Consider the following 18325-nt stretch of genomic DNA (forward strand, 5'->3'; position numbering starts at 1 on the left):
AACAACTAAATCAGTAGACCTGCCCATATCCACCCATTTCACTATTGTTAATTTTAGGCCATGTCAAAATAGATTTCTTGAATGTATTATTTTTTAAAGTAATTTGTCCATGCAGTTCCCCTCAACCCACATTGTTATTTAATTTTCCCAGGTCTTATAAGGATGTTTATGACATAAAAAATTGAGGCAAGGTTAGAGGTAAACTGAAGGTTAGAGGCTAAATTGTTTTAGTTACTACCCCATCAGTATTAGCAAACAAAAACGACATTTAGTGATAGGCAGGACACATTCCATCATCCATACCTTAAAACAGGGGTAGGCAACCTATGGCACATGTGCCGAAGGCAGCACACAAGCTGATTTTCAGTGGCACTCACAGTGCCTGGGTCCTGGCCACTGGTCCAGGGGGCTCTGCATTTTAATTTAATTTTAAATGAAGCTTCTTAAGCATTTTAAAAACCTTATTTACTTTACATATAACAATAGTTTAGTTATATATTATAGATGTATAGAAAGAGACCTTCTAAAAATGTTAAAATGTATTACTGGAACATGAAACCTTAAATCAGAGTGAATAAATGAAGACTCGGCACACCGCTTCTGAAAGGTTGCCGACACTTGCCTTAAAATAATGAAAATAATAAGTTAAAGGGAGGACTTGTGTTTTCTTTTCCACCTTCACATTGTCTACAATAGTGTCAATAACATATTCCTGTGCTCCACACAGCTTTCACTTCTATCTCCAGCAGCCACACAAAGTAATATGTACCCCAGTTTCATCCCATTTGCACTCGGAGGAAGAACTTTAACAGGAACCTCACATGCTTTAATATCAGTAGATCAGCACATCTGACCATCATCCAGTTTGTGCATTTGGGAAGAAATTTTGCATTAACACTGCTGAGGTGACTGTTAATATTTTGTGATACAGAGTGCACTGAGATGCTTTGGTGAAAAAATTGCCAAAGGGAGTGATTTTTAAACTCTTATTACTCTTTCTATATCAATTCATTTTTCATCAAACCACCATGAAAAATGGAAATAGAGCTCAAAGTTCTGTTTTATGCCATTTCAGAGATTTTTTACAAAATGAAGGTGTAAAGCCCCTGTTAAAATTGAACTCTTTAACACACCCTTAACTTTGGCTTCATCGTCACTGCACGCAAGGGGTATGATTCACTTAGCCACCCTGAGTACAAACCTGCTGGAATCCCTTGGATATGTACTCAGAGCGGCTAATCCATGTCACCACTGCCTGTGTTACTGTGGCTACATTACTGTTTTTAAAGTGATAATTCAATGAGATCTAGCACGAGTATGCCTATGTGAACAGTGCATCCACACCCTTAGTTCATAGTCTAGACATAACCCTGTAATGCAGCTACTACTACACCAAAATACAGGACATATCCATAACAGCAGCTCCTGTAAGGTTCTTTAGACCTATGTCCTTATCAGCAGAGATATATGAAACTGAAGAAAATCTTTAATGAATTTTTTTCATAATATTTTTTTCTTATTTTCCACCCCTGAAAATTTGAAGAAATTGTACAATAACTGCAATTTAGCTAAAATATATATACCAGAGCAGCATAGGCATAATTCGTAGTAGCCTTCTCCCCTGGGCATTTCCCTAAAGCCCATGTTGATTCAGTAGACTCCCAAGAAGAAAGCAGTAGAAGAACTTTAAAATGGAAGCTTGGGCAGCCAGACAAAGTGGAAGCAAGATTAAGGACAGTGGGAAGTGGTTGTCTCTGTTCATTCTTCCTAAGGTATAGCAGGTGGGAAGCCAGCCTGCTTCCCGAAAGGCTTCATAATAGACACCCAGTGCATTCTTTCATTATGACACTAAAAAGAATAGAACATGAAGTCCATGATTCCCATTTGCACTTAGGTCACTTCACATCACTCTGACAGTGTAAAGTGACCTTCAGTTACATTTATGCTTTGCCCGAAAGCCCTGTTTACAAGCAGAGCAGTGTAAAGTGACCTTGGTATAAACAGAAATCAGTCCCAATATATTTATTTTTAAAAGACATGGAAAGACTAAAAAAAAGTAAATTTCATGAAATATTTAAAATAAAACATTCAACTAAGATTTTTGTCATTTACCATTGCAGAACTAAGTATCAGTCTATTAACTGGGGTATTTCTAAAAGCTTATCCTTTGGCTGGCAATCTGAACTATTTAAATCTAGGTATGATCCTACAAGCTGTTCCATGCAGGTGTTACCTGGGGTTCCAGTGAACCCGAAGCTCTCAGTACCCGGGTTCCAGTGAACCCGAATTTCTCGGTAAATTTAATCTTTGTGAGTCAGTATCAGGATAAACCAAGGGAGACGCAGCACCTCTGTCTGCTATATGGCTGGCACAAACAAATCAAAACCATGTTTCACTTAAAACCAGTACTTTATTAATTCCCTGCACTCCCAACATAATGCCTCTACTTAGTCATTGCTTTATCTAGTGTCAAGTACACACAAATACAATAGGTTATAGAGTGCCCCCCAACTGCAAAATACCCCTCAGAATTACCCCTTAGGAGTTTGGAGCGGTCTTCAGATGATTCAGCCACAGGTTTCCAGTGGCCAGCTTTCCATCTGCAGCTGGAGATCTTCTCAATGTGTTCACAAAACTCTTGACCCAGACTCACAGTTCCCCTTTTATACCCCCAAAGATATGTTAATCAAAGGTGTTACATAGCTGATCAAATGGAATCAATTGCTGGTTACAAAGAAAGTCAAAACAGGATGCAGTTTTGTGGTTTCCAGCAGTTAGTAGGTGTAATGTAGCAGGTGTAAATATTTCCAGACTACTTGTTTTTCACAGACTGTCACCCCCACACATCAAGAAAAGGGCACAGAGAGTCAGGTTCACCTCTTCTCCCTTCTGGCTTTGCCTTAACTAAGCCAAGTTACTACAAAGATCTACTAAATAATTATGCCTAGCAATAAGCAAAATAATTGGTAGTCCATCCCAATAGTTGGCAGCGGCTTAGGCACCTGGTTGTTTATTAAAATACCCCTATACACAGATGGACACCAAAACCCCACTGAAGTCAATGTAGTTGCACACAGTGCAGGGTTCCAGCCCCAGGGAAAAGCTTACAGGTCAGGGCACTATGAAGAATCCATCAGGATACACAGTCACCTGTTTCAATACTTCTCTCCCTCGAACTAATCCAGCGATCATCTCTCTGCTGACAATATGTTCTAATGCTATTGAAACAAGTGTCAATTTATCATCTCGATAAGATTATCTGAGCAGATGAACCTAGCAGTGAGAGGGAGAGACTGTTCCTGGCCATTGGACAAGCCCAGGACAATTGTAATCCTTGCACCCTGAGGCAAAATTTATTCACAATAAACCATGACACGGTGCACATGTGCACCCCCAATACTGGGCAGTAACTTTTAGTTTCCAGGCCAGATCCTCAGCTGCCATAGTCAATGGAGCAATACTAATTTACACCAGCTCAGGATCTGGACCTAAATATTAATCTATCCCACAATAAATAAAATATAGGATTATTTTTCCAGTGAAACACTTACTCATATTTAGAAATCTACTTTTCTTAAGTGTAGTTCATTATCTTTGTTTCCTTGTAGTATTAAAATATATGGGTGTGTAAGAAATGTAATTTAGACTCTGGTACAAAACATTAAAGAATTTCTCTTCACAGTGGAAAGGACTAAAGTGTAAAATCCCCTGAAGCAAAAGAGCTCACTCTTCCTTTCCTTTGATATTTCACTTTCTCATTTTATTTATTTATTGAAGTGTTGAATTTCTATTAGAGCTTTAAAGATTTTGTGGCTGGCTAGAGGAAAACATCTGAAGTGAGCTAACATGGACAAGACGGGCTTTTTTGCACCCTCTATAATTATCCACTGACCTGATTTCTAACAATAATGCCAGATTTTTTCCCCCTTTTTTAAAATCTTCACCTTTGTCAAACTAACTGGTCTGAGCTACAGCTAGAGACTGCTGTTCTAACCTACAAAGGCCGGAAGTTACTATTTAAATAGTGTAATAACAGTCTAGAGTTATAACAAGCATTGTCAAACAAAGTCACTCACCTGGGTGTGTATATGAGTGGAAGATGGAAAGTGTTAATCCAAGTGCGCCATGTACTGCCTCTTTCAGAGGAAACCCTTTGCTTTTCCCATAGCTATGTATACTAGCATGCGAGCTGATGCTGCTGAGAAATCAGAATCTAGAGATGGCAACCATGCTTGCATGTGTGCTGCCTTTATATCTCACTTGAAATCATCCTGAACAACTAAAGAGTCCATGAGAAATAAGAACCCCAAATGAACTTTAGTAGACCAGCAGTAAACTGTATACAAGTGTCCCAGAGTACTGAGATCTGACAGGTGGGTCAGCACTCTGATTACTGTAGCCTCAATGAGTTCCCCCAGTGATGGCCGATTGAATAACTAGCTAATCAGAAGGGAAGGCTGTGGAGATAAGGAACTAATTAGCCCTCAGTTAACCAACCTAACAAAACCCAGTAAGGCAGTGTTATAGGAGGAGAAAGGAGGACAGGGGTAGGGAAGCCCAAGCTGAAAGAGCTTCTTAGAGAGGAAGATCTCTTCTCCACCTAGTGCCCTAATAAAGAAAGGCTGAAAGAAGTAGGGGTTTAAAATCTGTGATGTTGCACTGTACTGGTGTGGGTGGAAGGGTGTAACTGAGAACAGCCTGAACACTAAAAGAAAGTGGATCTAAGCAGTTTCTGGGGCATCAGAAGATGGGAACAGTTGTGATCCCATCACAACAAGGAATCCAGTCCAGGGTAAAGAGAAAACCTTGTTGATGTTTATTTATCTGGGGTATTGCTAAAGGAGTCCTGCTGATTGTCCCTATGACATACAGGGGTATAATCCAGACTTATGACCAGCAATATTACCCCTGCTCTGCAACCTTGTGTGCCTTGCTGTGCCTTCCTGAAGTAGCTCTTACCTGAACTGCTCAAAACAGCCTTCCAGCATGTGTGTAACTGCAGCCTATCAGCCACACTTGGGTTAAACTTTGGCTCTCCCCAGCCTTTGTTATACTTCAGGGTGACCCCAACACATCTCCATTCTGAGTTTTACCCCCAGAAATGTATGTCCTGTACCACACAGCCCTCTCCCATGAATTATATTAGGTCTGTTATTTCTTTAGAAGAAATAATATGCACACAATTTGTCACTCCAAATGGAGTTACCCAGACACTTCAATTTAAACACACTGGATTAGATTAAAAACAATATAGTTACAATCTAACTGAATACAGGTAATGAAGCATAAAAGTCATAAATGGTTACAAGAAAAATAAAGATAAGATGCTACTTAACTTACCTAACTTAAATGATATTAAATTCAAAGCAAAGTTTTCACATCACATGCTTTCAGCAGTCTTACCGACCAAAGGCTTCCTTTGTTGCATCAGGCACAGTGAATGTGACAGGCAAAAGGAGAGAGTGCCTTGGAGTGTTTGTCCTTCCTTTTCATAGTTTCAGTCCACCTCCTGAAAAAAAAATTAAGCTGGACATCAGGAGACAAAACGTTTGTGTGGCAAGATGTCTACCTATCTCTCTAAGTACTTGTAGGGCATCTCTCACTGTGTTATCTGAGTGACATGCCTAATTTTTAGTGGACTAGTGTCCACATTAAAATTGACACTAATTGGCATTTGTCTTTGCGATCTCCAAAGGACTGAATAGATGTGGAACTATCTTCTCACGCTGAGGATGAAACCTCCAGAATATAGGAACATTGGTTGGAAAGTGTGGGAGCAATCATGTATTGTCATTTATTGTGTTGTATGGGTTCCGTGGATAAAAAGAAGCCTTTATCTACAGGTCTGTTTATTTCCACCTTTCAGCAACACAAAATGCAGTTTAAAAACTGTTAAATTACCAAGACAAATAAATCTCTCTTTACAAAATCTTACAAAAAGCCCTTTAATACTTACAAATACACAGTCTCCTTTCCTAACTATTATCCTGGTTAAAAGAATTCATTTTCAGTGGGCTAAAATAAAATGCAATTGAAAGCTGACTTGCTGAAAGAAATAAAATGGCTGAATAAACACACATCTTCCTGTCTACAAAATCCAAATATATTTCATAATGTCCTCAGCAAAAGTCTGTTAGAGGAATAGGTGTGCTGAAAGAATTCATTCTGTGTCCATGAAACAAGGTTAGGCATTCAACAGATTGCCATTATATACTGTATTGTGTTGCTGAGACTGATTGTCAGAAAGAGAGAACATTTTCTAAATAGGTTAAAATGGTACCTAACTGAAGAATACAATAGTGCGAACAACTTGACTGTGTCTCTTCAAATTCTAATTTCTTTAATTTAAGTAGCGTTTGCTTGTGTTTGTATTGCACTTCAAACATGCAAAGTGATTTACATGAGCAATTGTTGTTACTTATTAAAATACAATATTGGATTTTTCAGAGCTTATGCATTAATGTGTACCTATTAATAAGGCAAAATTATTTAAAGGAACAAGAGGAGGAGACACTAAGCTCTCTCAAAGAAAGAAAGAAAGAAAGAATTGCCAGGGTAATTTCTAAAGAAAAAAAAAGATATCATCAGACCAGTCGCTGAAAGCTAAGTGATGTTTTTTTAGAAAGTGGCAATATGACTTTGAAAAAAAATAAGAACATCAATATCCTTCCCCCTACATGAAATGTCACCCAAAATATAAAGTAACCCCCAGCAATACTTTTTAAAAACTTTGAAAGAAATAATTCTTGTTTTCCCTCCTATTTTTCTATGTTGTTATCTTTCTTGTCCCCTTTGTAAATGGAGGTGCTAAAATAGCTTCAAAAGAAGTTGTATGTGTGAGATTTGGTGTCTACTTTGGCAGATCCTGGAGGATCAGCAGCCATTACAAAATCAAAATTTGAAAACTGGCACCAGAGAATTTCCATAGATAGTTCCTATTCTAAGAAAAGAAATATTGGCATCTCTATGTGGCAATTATTGGCGAATGCTTACACTTTAATGGCAACTATTGTAGTTCAATACATTTCTGAAAAGTATCCAAATCAAACTTCCAAGCTCTTTACATTATTTTATATTATATATTTTAATCTTAAAACAGAAAAGTTAAGAATTGTGCATTTTCTCAAGATCTTTCAGCAGTGGGGAAATCAAGAAACTTCTGAAAATTGGTAAAATTTCAGAGCCTCTTTGCAAGTGTTTTGGGGGTGGGAATGGGTGATGTAGGTGAAATAGTCAGGGATGGTTAATTTGTTTTTGTTATGGGAGTGATGTGGTTATTTGCTTCATTCTCTCATTTTCATTGCACATGTTATTAATCAAAGAGTAGAACCTTCAGTCCCAAAGCATCAACTCCCTCTTGTAAAGTCATGACAAAAATGAGAAAAAAGGGCATCCATCACAAAAAATAGAAGTGACATTAGGCACTGTGACAAAATTCCAGTGTAGATAATTACATTCTGTTTACCTAAATTCTCCCTGAAGTTTCAGCTGGATGCAATATCCCTCTTAATTTTCTCTCCAACTGTCTTTATTATAGTTAAGACAAGCCGGGTGATATAGTATGTTTTATTGGACCAACTTCTGGGTGAGAGAGACAAGTTTTCAAGCTTATATGGACCTGTATTTAATTGGTGATGTTAAACAATGCCATCTTTCACCCCGTACTGGCAGCATTTCAGTGATTCGTGAAGTAAGTATGTAGCTAAATTAGGGCCATCTCTGCAGGGGTGCAAATAAGTGGACAGATCACATGAAGCCTCTTTTCCCTCTGGGAGTAGTCATGTGGCTTCTTTTGCTCCCTGAGCACAATGGAGGGATGCATGTTGTCGATATGTTGGACCTGTCCTTTGCTAGGCCTTTTAACTAGACTAAGAGCCAAAATACCACAGTGCTTTGCGGTTATGCTAAGGAATGGAAAAATACCAGCTTGAAGGTAGTATCAGGAGAAAGATATAGTGCTCTTTTGATTTAGTAAGCAATGTACAAAGCACAATAGACAGTGAGATATATAAATATTATGTACTAACAGTAAAAATAATAAATAAGCAACAAATGTCTGACTGTGCATTTGGAAATTTATGAAATGTACTACAAATAATGATATGTCTGTATAAGAAAAACAGGAATGAATAAAAACTGAAACTGTAAATAACCTGGGATATAATTGTACCAGGCTATAGACAGACAATCAGAACCAGACAGGACCGACATCACTGTCATTACAAGGACTAGTTCCACAAGTTATGGTAACTATACCTTTAGCATGTGCTGTTACTTAACTGATTGTCTAATATATCCATTCAAATGCACTTATTTGAGGTCTCTCTGATTACGAATGACTCAACTTGTGGATTCCAACAGTTATGTAGCCCTTACAAATAATGACAATTGATTTGCCACACTTATGTTTATTATGAATAACCAATCACAGGTTCTTTCCCAAAATGGACTACACATGAGTTTCCCTTAGAAATTCATTTTCTCTCTGGGATTTAAGTGACTGGCAATAAAGTAGTATAGACTCAACTATAGCCTTACAACAAAAGCATATAATAGTACTACAGTTAATTATTAAACAGCATAAACCTATTTAAATAAGCCTCATACTAATACAACAAATCCTTAACATAACAAGTTTGATAACCCAATTACTTATGTTCATTTACTTGTCCCCATGCATGTTTCATAGTAATAAGCAAAATATCAATGTTAGTCATATACTGCTTATAGCATCATTGCACTTACTGCAAACAGCAAACGCAGAGGAAGCAGTGCAAAGGTGGTAGGTTAAGTGTACTAGCACTGTCTGAAGATCTCAGTACTCAGTGGGAACGTAAATGGGTGAAGTAAGAGAGTGGCCAGTTCCCAGCACTCCCATGTACCAGCTTGTGGTTGGAGTGCTGCACTGAGGGAAGCATGATCTGTGCCTTCAAAGATATAGATATGTTACCCTCAGAGCATATATAAGCATTATAGCTTCTCCTATTCTGAATCCACAATTTGTAAAGTGCTTTGGAAACTTTTGGTATGGCAGAGGCTATAGAAGACAATTAATTAAACACCTACTTTAATTTGAGGGTGACTGAAGTAGAAAAGTTCACATCTATAATTAGCAATTATTATTACCCTGGTAGACAGCTGGGTTGACCAGTATCTCTGAGAGACTTCCATTAGTTTCTAAAACACTTAAACAATATATAAAACACATTTAAAACAGCAAAGCTGAATGAGAACTGCTGCCTCTACAGCCTTCTGGCCCTCTGCCATTCAGGGTCGTGCAGAGGCTTTTGGGGCCCCCGGACAATTTGAAACTGAGGCCCCCCACTCTTCAAAAAAATTACCAAGGGTGGAAAACCACTAAGAGGAGGTGGGGGGGAGGGAGAGATGGAGAGTGAACCCACTTTGCATTCACCTCTCAGCTGTGGCTTCTCTCCCATAGGACTGGGCCCAGCTCCCCACTCTGGGTGTTGCGACCTGCGTGGCACTGTGATCCTGTGCACCAGGTTGCAATGCCACTCAGTTTGGGGGTCCTCTCAAACTTCTCCTTTTGCTCCTTCCCCTTTGGTGGTTCTAGAACTGTCCCCTCCTTACTGGGCTCACAGGGAACAATTCATTACACTAATGTGGGTGGAGTAATGTGTTTTGCAGGTCTGTGATTGTTAAACTCAGAGTGAAATTCACCCCAGTGCAGAGGGCCACACAAATTTTATGAACCACTTAAGCCTTTGACTTAGCAGGTAAGAAGGACATAGCCCTTTCATGATGACAGAACATGGTCCCTTCAAGCTACTGGGAAGCTTAGGGAAAGATCACACCCTGCCAAACGTAGGAATGAGAGTGTTTTGGAGTAGATAACTTAACTGAATATCAGATAATAGATCACCTGCAGCATAAACATATCAAGAATCTGTACTCTGTGTTATTTTCCTTTTCCCCACCTCTGTTAGGAAACATTTTTCTTCCTCCTAGTTTCTTCCTTTCCTTCATTGCTTCCCTTGCTTTTCTGGTATTAACTGACAAGTGGTACTAGCCCTTTAAACACAGTGGGCCTGATTCTTGTTTACACTAAGGCCTCTTTAAACCACTTTGGCTATGTAAAGACATCTTAAAGTGAACAGAAATGTAATTTATCTGCAGGTACCTTAGCTAATAGGTTTTTTTCAATTCCAGCCCATATCAAATATTAACTCTCTTCAGTCCTCAAGGATTTTTTAGCCTGGGCTGAATAAAGCTGCAGAGAAGGCTGCTATTGCTTATCCAATTTATCTTCTTATCTTTCTCTTGAATTTTGATGGGGCCCTGTGCATTCTGCACTTCAAACATCTCTGATCTTCTGATAATCAGTTAAAAATTATTGAGATTATTCATTTCCTTTTGCTTGATTATCTGATTTCTAAGTGAACCTTTGTCCTATTGCTCTGTAACACTGGATGCACAGTCATTCACAGCATACTTACTCTCTAATGTGGCATGTACTCTGTCAGAAACAGAAGTGTGCCAATTAAGCAATCATCTTGATTATCAGAGCCTCATAGCAAATGAAGAATATGTTGTGCAGGCAGATTTTTAATTCCTTTAACTGTTTTTTTTAAACACTAACCCTAGAACAAATTATTAAGATCAAGATTGTGGCCTTGTCCTATACAGTTGCATAAAAGAGTAAGGGGAAATAAAATTCTCACCTACCACTGAGAGGCCATACAGGATCTGCCAAGGTCTTGGGTCCAGATGTATGGGAGAGAGTAGGAACGGCATGCTTAATATGCCTTTTATCCTCCTCAAGCAAGTGGGCAGAAAGGTCATGGAGAAAGGTGGGGAGTAGATGGTGCTATGGGTCCACCCCCTTACGTGTAATGATGGCTGCATGAAGGGAGGAGTATGCTGAATCAGGTAAGGAGTGAAGTGGCCCACCCTTATCTCTCTAGAAAACAGGAGTTTCAAAGGAATTGTGCCTGGAACGATGTCTCTGAGTTAGAATTCCTTCCTGAGCTCCTCCTGGGACAATGCAGCTACACACTATCCTATACACTTGGCTGAGCCTAAAGGCTCAATCTAACCTTAAGCCTTATACATACACCATCAGATCAATTCACTTAGAACCCACAAGAGAGAGTAGGGAAACAGCCATTGAACAGAAGGCTGCACGTTGCATAGTTTAGGCCACAGCACACCAATCCATACCTTATAACTACTGTGATTAGACTACAGGCAACACTAGGTTCACTATTTCTCTATTTTTCAGTGTGTCTGAAATGCATTGAACACACCAAAAGATGCCATGACAATGGTCCCAGTTCAATAGTTATGCCATTTATCAGTTCAAATGTCACCTGATATCTATTTCTCTGTTTGTGGTACACTTTTTCTTTACTTGCTTTTCTAGACTACAGTGTATTGGTTCCACGATGAACTAGCAATAGTTTCTTTTGTGGTCTGCCTCCAAGTGCAGTAGGTTGCAGTAGGCCAGGCTGCAGATGAAAGAAGCATGAATTGCCATGGCTAGGTCTGAATCTGAAAGCAAAGAGCTGTCTCCTGGCTAGCTGAAGATGTCAGAAATGCTCTCGTCCAACCGTTCTTATATGGATGTTGAACAGTAGCATTAAATGGAGCAAGACCCATAGATTGCACACGACTTTGACCATTGGTGGGGTGATGGCCTCGCTGGAGGGCACAGTTCTTCATATTCTGTAAGAAGGCTCAGTTTTGTCTATTCCACACTGTATTGCTCTTTGGCGTTGCACACATTTAATTTTACTCATGTTTCTAAAAGGCAGTTGGATTGCTCTGCCTGCACTCTGTTGCAGAGGGCAGTGTGAATAGATGCCAAACCTGGAGGGAATATATATTTTAAGTGGCCCAAAGTGTCCGATTGACATTAGGCATAATTAGTTATTTCTTCAGGACTTGCTTGGGTAATCATAGCTCTTCTGCCAACTACTTGCCACAATGCTTTTAACTTCTGCAAGACTGACTAGCATTGGGATAGTCACAAAAAAGTAGCATAAATTATGCACCTGAAATTGTATCCACAGCACAATTTATGTGGCTAAAGTGATCATCCTGCGTTATCCACTAAACTTACACCTAAACAAGCATCCTAGTGGGTTTGTACTGAAAATATCTCCCTTTGAATCACGCGGGGACAAGAATCCAATGTATGAGTTACCATGCAGAAATCAGCATTGTACACAGAAATAAGACTCTGAGATCCAGAAGCAAGAGACAAGTATCAAATTTCAGTATTCCCTAGCAGTTTTTTGTTGCAAAACATAATTTTATTACATTAATACTGCACTTCATAAATGAATATAAAAACTATATATTATCTATAGCAGAAATTCTGGCTTCAGATTTCTATCTTTGTAATGGACTGAGCAAGGATTTAAACACTAGATCTAAAGCTAAACTTTTCCAGACATCAGAGTACTTGGATTCATTGTCCAGATTTGGTCCATTTTAACCACAGATTAGAACAATGAACTTGGATACAAACATAATGGAGCCAGATCTGTGTTTTAGGTTCAGGTCCTTCTGTAAATAATAATAATAAGTATTAATAATAATTATTAATTTATTTTATTTGTATTCATGTAGCAGCTAGGAAACCTATAACTGGACCAGGAAGCCATTGTGCTAGGCACTGTACAAGTACAGGATGTTTTCTCTCCTTAGTTAAGTGCAGTCACTTTTGGGATTAAAAGTGTTTACCAGTGCATAGCTGCAAGAGTTCTGTACATGAAGTAAAGAAAAATACTGTCTCCAACTGAAACTGCAGAAGGAATTTAGGGTGGCAGAATATTACTAACCCTGCTGGGTGATAAACACCATTGCTTTTATGAAAAGTGCCATGGTATCTTTAATGGCCACAAATCATCAGCATTTCTGTATTATATCTTATACAGAAGTCCATATTGCCAGCTGCACAGCACACCCTACTGCTGTGCTGGGGCACTGGTTCAATACTGACTCACCAGGAAGAGTAGTATCTACTTAACTACCAACAGCACCACACAGCTGTGACTAATTAGAGTGATGAGAGAGGTTTTTCTGAGAACAAGATAAAAAACAATAATAAAAACAAGCAAATAAAAAAGAGCAAATTTATGTGGTACATGCTTTTATTTCCAAAGAACTTACTGGACTTCAGTTGCAATAGTCCAGCTGTTTCTTGCAGACAAGAGATAAACAACAGAGAGACCTCTGCAACTTCATATTTAAATGCATTGTGGCAAGAGATTTAATTTCCAGTACATTTTCCTTAGTTTCTTGCTGCTCTCATGTTTTCTCTGTTGACTATAATTATGTTGCTCATCTTGGCTTGTAAGCTTGAGTAATTTTTTAAAAAGAAAAAAAATGCCCATCATTCATCCAAGAGCTTGATTCTGCACTTCTTTTTTGGCCAAACATCTTTGGAAACAGTAACATCCCAGGGAGTTTTACATAAGTAAGAAATGCATGATTGCACTCCAAATGTATTTTTTTCCAAGCTCATGTGTCACCGTTCATTTGTGCTTGGCTATTACGTTTAGTTGTTTTGGCTCAATTGACTTTAAATGGATTTAGGCCTATGTTTAAGTATTTTCCTGAATAGGATATTTTCCTGAATCAGGGCCTTTATGAGGTCCAGTTCATTGGCCTTATTACACAACACCATGTTTGTTGCAGAGAATCATATAAAAATAACATAGTTTAGATTCTGGGAGCACTTTTACCTATTTGTGAAAGAGGTCCAATAATACCATATTTGTGGGAGTGTTGTGTTAGCTGTTTTGTTGTTGTTGTTGTTGTTTTTTATGGAGCTCATAAAGAGAGAATCAAAGGCTTATTAAATTGATCATGCCCTCCACTTTTTTATTAAGTAAGCGCAAGCAGAGAATACACTCAGACACAGCTCATTATTAGTCTATAGGCTGAAACATGCACATGAAATATTAATCAGGTAATTTCACTAACAATTTGTGGACTGAAAAAGGGTGAGTTTTTGAATGAATTGTTTGTTGTTGACTGTGAATTACCATAGTTCACTCAGCTCTAACATAAGGGTGTGACACTGAAGTCTATTATTAAAACAAAAGCAGACCAGTTAGTGGTCTAGCCCTTTTTATTTCAATTAAATTAAATGCTGTAGTTAAACTACTAGCTCCCAGTGTTCAAGTTTACAGTATCACCTTCCTGGACAACTATATTTTAGTTGCTTTGGATATCTGTTTGCTTCTGTCAGGATCCCCATATTATATTGAATCTATATGGGCAGAATTAAAATCTCTTATTGAGATGCTGACTGGAAATTATCCTGCCACATTTTGTTTTAGGTGATCTTAATGCCCGATTGGGTGTGGAAGATAAGGAATTGCTAAATTTATCAAATAGTGCATTTAATGTTGTTTGCCCTTCCTCCATGAAATTCTAAAGATGAAGTAATAAATTCAGCAGGCTAAATATTTTTGGTGATTTTGGACGGATTCAGGCTGGAAGTCCTAAATGGTAGGGGCAGTGATGACGTGGAGGGTCACTTCATCTAAACCTCTCTTAGAAGTAGGAGAATGATTGACTGTATTGTAGTTCCTTTTTTAAGTTGGCTTTGTTTTTCTAACTTTTCAGTGACCCTTAATTCTGATAGTTACCATCAACCCTTCCAGGTTACATTTTGCTCCCCAGGCTCCATTACATCAGTTGATCGCTGTTGGACCGTATTTCACTGTTAATTTCAAGGCCTTATATGCAAGCTGAATTAAGTGGAATTCATTGGTTAAATCTAAAATTAAAGAGAATCCATCCTTCAGTCATCTGCTAGGATTAAAATATGAGTCTTTACATCTTAGTGATGCGAGTCTGTACCTTAATGTATTTAATTATATTGTACATAAATTACAGGTTGATCTAACTCCCTAAAAGGATTATTCTTTCCCTTTGAAAGATAAAAGAATTTTTTAGGATGGAGATTTTTTTTTTAATGATGAGCTACAGATTATGGCAAGGGAGGTCAGGAAAGATAGCTCACTGGATTCTATCCAAAAGCTTTCTAATTTTAGAAAGCTTTACAAAGATTGCTGAAAGGAAAAAGTTGGAACAACGCATGGCATTGTGGAAGGAATTCAAATTTGCTGCCAAAATGAAAAATTCTGTACAGTAACTCCTCACTTAAAGTTGTCCCGGTTAACATTGTTTCGTTGTTACGTTGCTGATCAATTAGGGAACATGCTCGTTTAAAGTTGTGCAGTGCTCCCTTATAACGTCGTTTGGCAGCCGCCTGCTTTGTCCACTGCTTGCAGGAAGAGCAGCCCGTTGCAGCTAGCTGGTGGGCGCTTAGAACCTGGGTGGACTGGTAGCCCCACATCAGCTCCCTGCTCCCATAAGTTCCCTGTGCAGCAGCTGCTCAGCAGGCTACCAATTGCCGGCAGTTCAGCTGTCCCTCCCCTCACTGCCATGTTCTGCTCCTGCCCTCTGCTTTGGAGCTGCTCCCAGGAGCATCCTGCTTGCTGTGCAAGGGGAGGGGGGAAGAAGGGGACTAATGTCAGGGTGTCCCCCTTCCCCCTACTCCTGCCCCCTGCTTACCCCTTCTCCATATACAGCAGGGTGGGGACAGGACAGGGCTCAGGACGGAGAGAGCTTGCTGGCCACAGCTGCTTTCTCAACTTCCTGATCTTTTTAAAGACAATGTACTTAGAGTGGTGCCAGTGTAATTAAAGGGGCAATGCACATCTCTCTCTCTCTCTCTCTTTCTCTCCCACACACAGGGTGTGTCTGTCTCTGTCTGCCATGCTGTCTCCCCTCCCTTCATTTGTGCTACGTTGTAGAGTGTGAGGCTACATTAACAACGTGTTAACTCTTGAGGGCTCAGCCGAGTGCTAGTTCATCATTTAGCAGTAAGGAATTCCCTGGAAAATATCCTACCCTCTGACTTCACCACCTCAACCAAGCTTCACAATCATCATCACTGTGTAAAAATATTAAATTGTTTGTTTAAAACTTATAGTGTGTGTGTGTGTGTGTGTATATATATATATAGTTTTTTGTCTGGTGAAAAAAATTTCCCTGGAACCTAACCCCCTCCCCACCTCCATTTACATTAATTCTTATGGGGAACTTGGATTCACTTTACATCGTTTTGCTTAAAGTCGCATTTTTCAGGAACATAACTACAACTCTAAGCGAGGACTTACCGTACATCTTTGGGAATTGGTAGCTTTGGGTTCCAAGAAGATCAGGAGTAATATTGTTTATTGGACATTGCTTTAAAAAATTATGTTATCTATCTTATGGGAAGATTAGAGGATTGGGCAGGAAAATTTAATTTATTTACAGAGGAACAAGCTGGTTTCTGAAATGGCTGTTCCACTGCAGATAATTGTTTTAGTCTTTCTTATCTGATCAACAAATATGTGCCCCCTAAGGGGAGAACAACTGTATGCAGCTTTTGTTGACTTAAAATCATCCTTTGATTCTATTGATAGGGGCTGTCTGTGGGGCAAATTGGAGATTGCTGAAATAGAGCCTTAGTTCCTTTTTCTTTTAAGATGTTCTTCACAAACAAACAGTAGCTAGGATTTGGATAGGCCTGGATGGGGAATTAACTGATTCTAGCCAATTACAAAAGGGAGTCAACAGGGCTGCCTTTTAGCCCCTTTTCTTTTTAACTTTTAGCATTAAAGGGGGATCAGTATTTTCTCCCTAAAACTATAAATCACCCTTTGTCTTTCTAATTAATTGCAGGTAACTTGGTTCTACTATCACAAAATCCCTTGGACTGAAACATTTATCAAATGTGTTTTGTTGATGCTGTCAATGAAAGGGCATCTTGATAAATTATTAAAGAATGAGAATATTTGTCATTAGTCAGTGGTTGAATAAATGAAGGATAAATGAGCAATATATTGAGCAAGTTAGCTCTTCCCCACAACCTGAGTATCTGGTTCACACAAAATGGTATGTGGGATAAGCATATTCAGGTAACAAAAGAGAAGGCCTCAAATTCAGTGAAAGCTGGGCTACATTCATGGTGGGGGAGGGGCCCTTAATTGCATCAGCCCTTTTAGAGTTTGAGGCCAAGGTCTGAGGGCACACTTTATATGGTGCAGAAATATGGTGATGGAATGATCCCATAGGACTGGATGTGATTCAAAACAAATTTCTTAGGAAGATCCTCTGTCTCCCAAATAATACCCCAGCAGCTGCTGGTCTTAGAGCCGAGACAAAAAGGACTTCTTTAAAAATTGCAAGTCAAATGCTACGCAGGAGAATAGAAAAGAGAGTAATACTGACAAGTAAAGTATAAAAGTGTAATTAGGCAGGCCAGAAAAGAATTTGAAGAGCAGCTAGCTAATGACACAAAAACTAACAATATATTTTTTTATGTACATCAGAAGCAAGAACCCTGCCAAACAATCTATGGGGCCACCAGATGAGTGAGGTGCTAAAGAAGCACTCAAGGAAGGCAAGGCCATTGCAGAGAAACTAAATGAATTCTTTGCATCAGTCTTCACTGCAGGGAGATTCCCACACTTGTGCCATATGTTTTTTCGATGACAAATCTGAGGAACTGTCACAGATTGAGGTGTCAGTAGGGGGAGGTTTTGGAACATAACTCATAAATTAAATAGTAATAAGATTTCAGGACCAGATGGAATTTGCCCAAGAGTTCTGAAGGAACTCAAATATGAAATTTAAGTTTAAAACTGAAATCCATTATCATGTTGACAATGGAAGATATTAATGAACAACTGGATATGGCAGTTGTTTTTATTTCAAATATGTCACCTTGATTCCCCCTTGTTAAAAAGACTGATGAGTATACCAGATATAGTTTGTGTAAATACATGCTAAAAAGGGCTTTTACAACTTTTCATTTTCAATCCATGCAGGCAAATTACTTAAAAGACTAATATAGTGTTAGCAAGAAATATCTGACCATGTCCATGCAGGTGGAAGACCTACCCCCATTACTTTTTACATTTGATCTCTATTGCCTTTGAGGTCAAAATGGTTTTCTGTGTTTTGGTCCCAGATGCCTTTTTTAATGACCTCTCAGAAAACAGAATATTTGTTAGGAACCGACAATGTATTTGTAATGCAAGTGGTTGATTGATTTGCATGGGCAGCCTCTAAAATAAGGAAAAGACAAGTGGCATGGTAATCATGTCACATAATGGCATATGTCCTTTTTAATCTTTATAAATATTTAAACTTTTTTAAATTTTACATTAAGTTTTATGTTTCATTGTAATACTTTTTGTTTTTTGCTCACTGGCCTAAGGCTAAGTCAACCTTGCTTTGCTATTACTAAAACATCAGTGATAGGTTCTACTTCCACTCTCATTGGGGCTGA

At 38.7% G+C, this 18325-nt stretch overlaps 1 long non-coding RNA gene across 1 annotated transcript in view; it reads right to left on the minus strand.

Moving 5' to 3' along the window:
- The window catches only part of LOC123368231, an 85267-nt gene that overhangs the window by 17762 nt on the left and 49180 nt on the right, over nucleotides 1-18325 (minus strand). Inside the window, exon 2 of the long non-coding RNA XR_006578719.1 lies at nucleotides 5341-5509. This is a non-coding gene — a long non-coding RNA (uncharacterized LOC123368231). The remainder of the gene's footprint in view (nucleotides 1-5340; nucleotides 5510-18325) is intronic.

The sequence above is a fragment of the Mauremys mutica genome, chromosome 4 (genome assembly GCF_020497125.1).
Source record: "Mauremys mutica isolate MM-2020 ecotype Southern chromosome 4, ASM2049712v1, whole genome shotgun sequence".
In the NCBI taxonomy this organism is placed as follows: domain Eukaryota; kingdom Metazoa; phylum Chordata; order Testudines; family Geoemydidae; genus Mauremys; species Mauremys mutica.